Here is an 8858-nt window from a genome sequence, read left to right as displayed (position 1 = left end):
CGTCTCCCTTTGGATTTCCTCCTAAGATGTTTAAACCTTCACTCTCCCATTTACGTCTAAAAGATGCAATAGGTTACGAGGGACCAGATGTCTCAGAGAGAAGGCTCCCCGAGGCTACAGGGGATGCAAGTCAATAGTCACTTAGAAACCAAGCCCAGTGGACTGAGACTCTTCTCTTCTGTGGGCTGGCTGGAGAAGTGCGTTCTGTCAGCCTTCTAGGTAACCCTTTCACATGTGGACATTTCATTCACTCAGGGCTGGGGAGAGGTTCTCCCCCAGGAACTATGCCCAGGCAGCAGCTGGTTGTCTAGGCCATGGAAGAAGATTCCTCCCAAACCTCTGACTGCAAAGGGGCTGGGCTGAGGGTAACTTTGCTGCTGCTGCTGCTGCTGCTGCTGCTGCTGCTAAGTCACTTCAGTCATGTCCAACTCTGTGCGACCCCATGGACTGCAGCCTTCCAGGCTCCTCCGTCCATGGGATTTTCCAGGCAAGAGTACTGGAGTGGGTTGACATTTCCTTCTCTGAGGGTAACTTTAGCCTAACGCTATTTTCACGTGAACCCTAAGTGTTTACAGCAGGCCTGTGCAGGAAATGTGTCCTCTGTTGAAAGCCAAGGTTCTTGCTACAATTCATTCTCAATTTATGGCCTTTTATGGGTTGGCGCTCCTTTAAAGAGACCTCTCAACTATTCCTGTGGGCAGCTCTGTGTATCGACACACGATTCACTCTGTGTCAGTTATGCGTGAATCGCAGGCATTGCTACCATCTGGAAGACCACAGAAATGTTTCACGAGGTGCTACCTTTCCTGCCATCAGACTTCTGCAATGTCCTTCCTGATCTTGCTCATCTGACCTCAGCTCCGATTCATACTTTCCACTAGGAATGATGTATTGCTGCTGCTAAGTCACGTCAGTCGTGTCCGACTCTGTGTGACCCCATAGACGGCAGCCCACCAGGCTCCCCCGTCCCTGGGATTCTCCAGGCAAGAACACTGGAGTGGGTTGCCATTTCCTTCTCCAATGCATGAAAGTGGAAAGTGAAAGGGAAGTCACTCAGTCGTGTCTGACTCTTCGTGACCCCATGGACTGTAGCCCACCAGGCTCCTCCGTCCATGGGATTTTCCAGCCAAGAGTACTGGAGTGGGTTGCCATTGCCTTCTCTGATGTATTGCTACTGGATTTTAAAAATTAAAAATATTCAGATCTATGTAGCAAGAAGCACTTTGTGGGAATCAGTATGTACTAATATCAATATTAATTTAAATAATAATATTATTTACTGGGTTCTGTGTACCAGGTCTGTGCTGAGCCCTTCAATGGACTAACTCATGTAATTCTCATGAATACATTGTGATATGTATGTTAGTCACTCAGTCGTGTTCGACTCTCTGCGACCCCATGGTCTGTAGCCAGCCAGTTTCCTCTGTCCCTGGAATTCTCCAGGCAAGAATACTGGAGTGGGTAGTTATTCCCTTCTCCAGGAGATTTTTCTGACCCAGGGATCGAACCCGGGTCTCCCACATTGCAGGCAGATTCTTTATTGTCTGAGCCACCAGGGAAGTCCACATTGTGATATATATATATATTATTAATTTCCTCATGTCCCAGAGGATAAGACTCAGGCTCAGAAAGGTTAAGTAACTTGATGTCACCATTCAGAATAGCCATCATCAAAAAGTCTACAAATAATAAGTGGTAGAGAAGGTATGGTGAAAAAGGAACCCTCTACACACTGTTGGTGGGAATGTAAACTGGTGTGCCACTACGGAAAACAATACGGAGGTTCCTCACAAAACTAAAAATAGAACTACTATGTGACCCAGCAATGCCATTCCTGGGCGCATATCTGGAGAAAACCATAATTTGAGAAGACACATGCACCTCAGTGTTCCCAGAACTATTTACAATAACCAGGACATGGAAGCAACCTAAACGTCCATTGACAGATGAATGGATGAAGAAGACATGGTCCATGTCTACAGTGGATTAGTACTCAGCTATAAAATGGAAGGAAATAATGCCATTGGAGCAACATGGATGGATCCAGAGATGATCATACAAAGTGGAGTCAGACAGAGAAAGACAAATAAGAATCACTTATACGTGCAATGTAAAATGTGACTGAGATTTCCCGTGTGGTCCAGTGGTTGAGAATCTGCCTGTTGATGCAGAGGATACAGGTTTGATCCCTGGTCTGGGAAGATCGCATACGCCACGGGGTAACTAAGCGAAGGTCGCGTGCTCTAGAGCCCATGCTCCACAATAAAAGAAGCCACGATGGAGAGGCCTGAACCTTGCAACTAGAAAGCAACTCCTGCTCGCTGCAACTAGACAAAGCCCGTGCACAGCAACAAAGACCCTGCACAGCCAAAAACAATAAGTATTTTTATAAAAGGATAACAAATGACACAATTAACTTATCTACAAAACAGACTCTCAGACATAGGAAAAAACTTGTGGTTACCGAAGGGAAGGGGGCACAGAGGGATAAATTAGGAGTTTAGGATCAGCATATACATGGTGAAAGTGAAGTCGCTCAGTTGTGTCCGACTCTTTGTGACCCCATGGACCCCAGGCTCCTCTGTCCATGGGATTTTCTAGGCAAGAGTACTGGAGTGGGTTGTCATTACCTTCTCCAGGGAGTCTTCCTGACCCAGGGATCGAACCCAGGTCTCCCACATTGTAGACAGATGCTTTACCGTCTGAGCCACCTGGGAAGTGCATATACATGGTGCTATATATAAAATAGGCAAAAAACAAGGACAGGCATAGCCCAGGGAACTACAGTCACCCTCTTATAATAACCTATAAAGGGAAAGAATCTGAAAGGTATATTGTATGTACGTAACTGAATCACTTTCCTGTACACCTGAATCTATCACAACATTGTAAATCAACCATAGTTCAAATTAAAAACTAAGAGTACACAGCCACTGGACAGCCGAGCTAAGATGCAAATTCGGATGGATCTGATGCAGAGCCTGAGTTCTTAACCACAGGAATATATGGGCTCAGAGAATTTGTGGGAAGAGAACCCCACTTACCTGTTCTCTGAAAGGCACACACACTCCCAGTGCCTCTGCTTACCAGGCACGCAGGTGAGGTCACAGTGACATCACTGCCCCAATGTCAGAAGGTCAGGATGTGAGTAGCTACAACGGCCCACCTGTATTCAGTTTATCATAAAGGCTGAATGCTACAAGGTGCATGACTAAGGTTTATATAATTGTAGGTTGTGAAGACTTTCATAAAAGAGGGCTGTTACGCGTATGCACACACCTGTCTCTACACGCTTATACACAACACGCACATAGACACGCATACAGGAGTAACCAGAAGGGGCCTGAGATCGTCTGTACTTTACAAGTGAGGACGGTGAGGTTTGGTAAGAGCTTTCTTTGTACTTTTCGTGGGGCTGGCAAAATGACACCCAGGCTTAGGGAACAAATGACTGGAGGGTAGGCAGGGGCCACAGAATTGTAACACTGAAAGGGAACACTGGAAAGCCTGGCTCCCTGGGGGGTAGGAACCCAAGTCCAAACCAGGAGGGGAGCCGACTGGAACCAGAGAGACCATCAAGATGATGGGGTGACGATGGAGTGGGCAAAGGGGAGGTTCCAGGTGGCAGGACAATGCTATTTAGGGAAGAGTGTTCAGAAAAGCTTTACACTGAGGTGACCTGATACTGTTTCTTCCTTACGTGTCCCCATACTGCTCATTCCCCAATTGGGAATTTGGGTTTAACAGCGACACACTACTATGTACAAGAGATCAACAAAGACCTACCTACTATATAGCACAGGGAAACGTATTCAATGTCTTGCAATAATCTATAATGAAAAGAATCTGAAATATACATATATACATATGAATATATATGTAAAATGGAATCACTTTGCTGTACACCTGAAACATTGTAAATCAACTTTATTTCAATAATAAAAAGTAGGATAATTTGAGACAGCGGTGGGCGTCAGGAAGAATCAAGCAGGAGAGAGGGGAGAGGAGAAAGTGCGGTGGGGGGAGGCCAGGGGGGCAGGATACAGTCTCCAGAAGATGGTGCCTGAGGATGCAGCGATAACAAAGAACCAGAGGAGTTTGGGAACTCGTATTCTGCCACTTTCCTCAGAGGTCCAGCTGACCTCACACTCATCAAGAGCAGTAGGGAACAGTGTTCCACAGCTGCCCACCGAGGGGTAACCGGGCTTCACTATGCTCAGGGAGGCTGGTCTGAGAGTTTATATTTGACATCTGACCAGGAGGCTGGACTTGGCAGCGTCCTGAGGGTGGCCTGGCAGTCGAGTCAGCTCCCAAGACTAGGAAGTGGTTGAGGAGGGAGCCGGAACTGAGTCCACCGGTCTCAGGTTGGAAAGACCAAGGTGAGGGGTTTGATTACTAAAAGGGTTGGGAGCCATCTGGTCCTTACAGAAGTGACTCCTTGGCCACATTTCATGCAAATCTCATCCACGATGCCCCCAGACTTCACATCTGCCCATTCCTTCTTCAGAGGTCCAGTGGACCCCACACTCATCTTACCCTACCTTCCTGCCAATGCCTGGTCCCAGACCAAACAAGATGAGAAGGCACCGACAAGCAATCCAAGTCCACAGCTGGCAAAACAACCCACGGCACATGTCCTGTGCCCAGATGGATGGGGACCGGGGGTCAACTGTGTCATCTGTCCCCACGAAGAGAGCATGTTATTACACTAATTACAGGGTCCTAGGCTTTACTGGGAACCAAAAATAGACATGTGTGGCTTCTGGGGACAGGCACCAACATTCCTTTGGCTTCCTTTGCTATGTGATTTTTTTTTTTTTTTTTTTTTGGACAAATCATTGCCATGATTAGTGAAAAAAAGTGTGTGTGTTGGGGGGTGGGGGGGGCAGGCTGCCAAAGGCTGTGCTGCCTCAGGGCGTTTTTGGAAGGGTGTGTGCATTGACTTGAGCTACTGTTACACACGTCCTCTTCACGGTGCTGTTCTCCATGGTCACGTGTGACCGCAAAGGACTCGGAAGAGGCAGCCCTGCTGTGTCCTCTGTGCCAGCTTTTTTGATTTCCAGGCTCTCTGCATCTCCTAATGAGGCACTGCACATGCCAGCCCAGCCTGGTGGGCCCACGAGGCCTTTTTCCTGGAGGAGAAATTGGTGAGAGGTTCAGGCTGACTCGGCACCAGGAGGAGAGAAGGAATTAGCATTTACTGAGCTCCTGCGGTGTGCTCCCCTGAGCCAGATGCTTTTGCTGGCACGTGGCAAAATCTGTGGAAGGTAAATGAAGAACCAAAGGCTCTGCAGAAAGAAGTCAAGCGGGGAGCTGGAATCTGGGCTCAAGTCTTTTCATTCCAAGCCCATGTTCTTCCAGCATCATCTCAGGATAGAATTAATCCAAGGCCAATCAAAGGATGAGTAGCACTTCGTGTTTGGCAGGTGCCTTGAGATACAAGTGGTGGGACATGATGTGTCTGGTGGGACGTGGTGGGACATGGGGCATTGTGTCTGTCTGGGCATTGAGAGAGGGTGAGTGGTGGAAGGAGATGGAACAGGGAAGTAGTCAGAACAGTACTGGGTGCCATCAGTACTTGGAAGATTCAGAGGAGCCGGTGAGGAAGGGGTGGTGGGTCCAGATCTGTGTCCTACAAGCACTGATCTGACGGTAGTGTGGGGGCTGGGTGGAGGGGAGAACTGTCTCCGTAACACAGGCAAGAAGTCATCAGGGCTTCGTGAGTTATGGCTTGTGTTGGCTTCGGGTTTAGAAATGCAGGACTGCCGGGGACTCAGCGAGGCACGGACAGGGACAGGCGCTGTGAGCCTGGGCTGGGGCAACGGTGCCGAGTCACGTGCATCAGAGGCCAGCCTTCATCAATGGGAGCAGAAGAGAGTTTGATGGAAAGAATCCTGAGCAGCTAGAAAATCGGTTGGAAGGCAGATGCCTGAGCTGGGGGATAAGCAGCCTGGAGCAACACCCAGAATCACGTGGCAGGAGGAGGCTGGGGGAACTCCTGCTGCCCCCACTGAACCCTGGGTGGCATCGCTGCCACCTCCACGTCACAAACTTCAACCTGCAGCAGAGAGGGAGAGGAGGAACCAAACCGTTCCTGCTTCCAGCGCCGGAGTCAAGGCCCAGCGCAGGCACAGCACTGGGGGCTCCTGCAGGTGGCTTGTGCCCCGGCTGCAAAGGCTGCTGGAAGCTCCAGTTTTTGTTATCCTCTACAATGGGCACCACGGATCCAGGACAATGAGAGCTCAAAATGAGAGCGGACTCCTCAAATTAAAAAGGCGGTTGAGACGCTGGATGGCCAGATACCATGATTGAAATTCACTAGCATACCTTTGGTTGAGAATTGAGAAAACGGGATAAAGTGGAGAAATTGGGTGCCGATGATAAAATATTCTCTAACGGGTATTGAGTGATTGCTCTGTGTGCTAAGTGCTCTAAATGCAGAATCTCATTTAATCCTCATGACAAATCTCCTGGCAATCATGAATATTATATCAATTTTACAAAAGGGCCAAATGTATTACAGAAACGTCCCTGCACACGCCTAGCAGGTGGCCAGACTGAGATTCCAGCTCGGGCCGCCCATCTTCAGAAACTGTAGTCATACTTCCATCAGAGAGGGCTGCATGAGGAACTCAAGGTGTGTTTCCTTAAGTCAGAGCATTGTAACCAGCTTGTCCCTAAGCCTCACTATTCACAGGGGAAATTATGCCACATAAATTGCTCACCGGAATTCCAGTCTTTTGCAAGCCCCATCTCAAGGTTCTCCTGGGAGTTAAGAACAGTTCAGTGGGCTTATGAGTCAGACCAGGATATTGGTGGTGACTGGGTCGTCAGCATCCTTTGCCAAGCTCGGACCTGCTGTGGGTACTGCTGGCCACATGTAGAAATTCCAGTGCTCCCATCCAGGCTTCTGATGAGTGGACACTCTTGGGAAGCCTCTCATTTTTTAAAAAAAAGAATTGAAGTGTACTTGCTTTACAAAGCTGTTACTTTCAGGTATACAGCAAAGTGATTCAGTTATACATATATTGTTGTTTAATCGCTAAGTCGTATCTGACTCTTTGTGACACCACGGACTGCAGCATGCCAGGCTTCTGTGCCCATCGCCAACTCCCAGAGTTTGCTCAAACTCATGTCCATCGAGTCGGTGATGTTGTCCAGCCATCTCATCCTCTGTCGTCCCCTTCTCCTCCCGCCTTCGATCTTTCCCAGCATCAGGGTCTTTTCCGGTAAGTCAGCTCTTGGCATCATGTGGCCAAAGTATTGGTGCTTCAGCTTTACCATCAGTCCAATAAAATAATCCGGGTTGATTTCCTTTAAGATGGACTGATTTGATTTCCTTGCTGTCCAAGGGACTCTCACACATATATATGTGTATCTATTCTTTTTCAGATTCTTTTCCATTCCAGGTTATTACAAGATATTGAACGTGACTCCCAATGCTCTACAGCAGCCCAGGAAAGGACTTCAGAAGCAGATGTCTGCAGCTCACTCCGGCCCTTGCAGCCCCAGCCTGTGTGAAGAGAGAAGAGGATCGGCTCCCTGGGCTGTCCTCTGTGACAGGGGCCATGGGGTGTGCAGCAAGGCTACTTGCTCTAATTTTGGTGGTGGTGGTGGTAGGTGGGGTGGCAAGTTTAGTGACTCCTCTGTCACAGCCACCTCAAGTCACCCTCCTCCCCTCCCAACCTCACGTTCATTCATTCAATCAGTCAGCAACAAATATTCATTGTGGACTGATAATCTATAAAATAATCATATCTATGGAATCTCTTTATCTTGCTTTGGGTCTCCCTGCAAGCAGGGTTGAGACAGGGACTTAGGTGTGGGTCGTTAATTTGCAAAGTGACCCCAGGAAGTCACTTTTGGCCACCTGATGCCAAGAGCTGATCCATTGGAAAAGACCCTGATGCTGGGAAAGACTGAAGACAGGAGGAGAAAGGGGCAACAGAGGATGAGATGGTTGGATGGCATCATCAACTCAATGGACATGAGTTTGAGCAACCCCGTCCCCCTTTATTGGAGAGCTTCCCATGGTGAAGGACAGGGAAGCCTGGCACGCTCCAGTCCATGGGGTCACAAAGAGTCAGACACAACTGAGCAACAGAACAACCAAAGCAATCCAGAAGGCAGGGGTGGAGGGGCAGGAAGATGAGCTGGGAAGAAGGGAAGGCCCAACACGAGGGTATGTTATCAGGGTCTGAGAAGTGTGCAGAACACACCACCACCCCGCCGGAACTGTCTTCCTGAAGGGGCAGGGGCAGGACCATTTATCCACAGCTGCAACCCCGCACCTCCCCCCATTATTGGAGAGCTGCCCAGAGTGGGAGCCAGGTACTAGGGACCACCTGCCCTGCCCTGCCCTTCAGAAGGCTGAGTTGGCTTCTGCAGCTTCAGTGGGTCTCAGAGGCAGAGAGGGTCAAATCTGGGCACACAGCTGAAGGGTCTCATCCAAGAAGAAAGTCCCCCACTACAGTGGACTAAAATCTGGGGTGAGACAAGGGGCCTTGATGTGGCACCCAAAACATATGCTACACTTCCCTATGAGGTTGTTACTGGTTAACTTGAGTTGACTTATGTATGATGCCTAGAACAATACCTGGTCCCAGGAAGGCTGTGTATGGGATTATTCTTTTGTGTGATAATTGCAACATGCTTGGCACTTCTCTTGCCTCTGTGGATAAGCCTTATGGGACTTACCTTCAAGTCACAAAACATGCCTTGTTTATGTATCAGAACTCTGGCATTGTTCAAATTCCTTTACCAGGAGGTTCTTAGCCCCCAGGTAAACGGGTCACTTGAGGATGGTGGGATGACATGGCCGCACCTGCCTGTTTGTCTTATGTATCTATGTTCTATCT

The sequence above is a fragment of the Bubalus kerabau genome, chromosome 20, assembly GCF_029407905.1.
Source record: "Bubalus kerabau isolate K-KA32 ecotype Philippines breed swamp buffalo chromosome 20, PCC_UOA_SB_1v2, whole genome shotgun sequence".
Classification (NCBI taxonomy): domain Eukaryota; kingdom Metazoa; phylum Chordata; class Mammalia; order Artiodactyla; family Bovidae; genus Bubalus; species Bubalus kerabau.
This window is presented reverse-complemented; position numbering follows the sequence as displayed.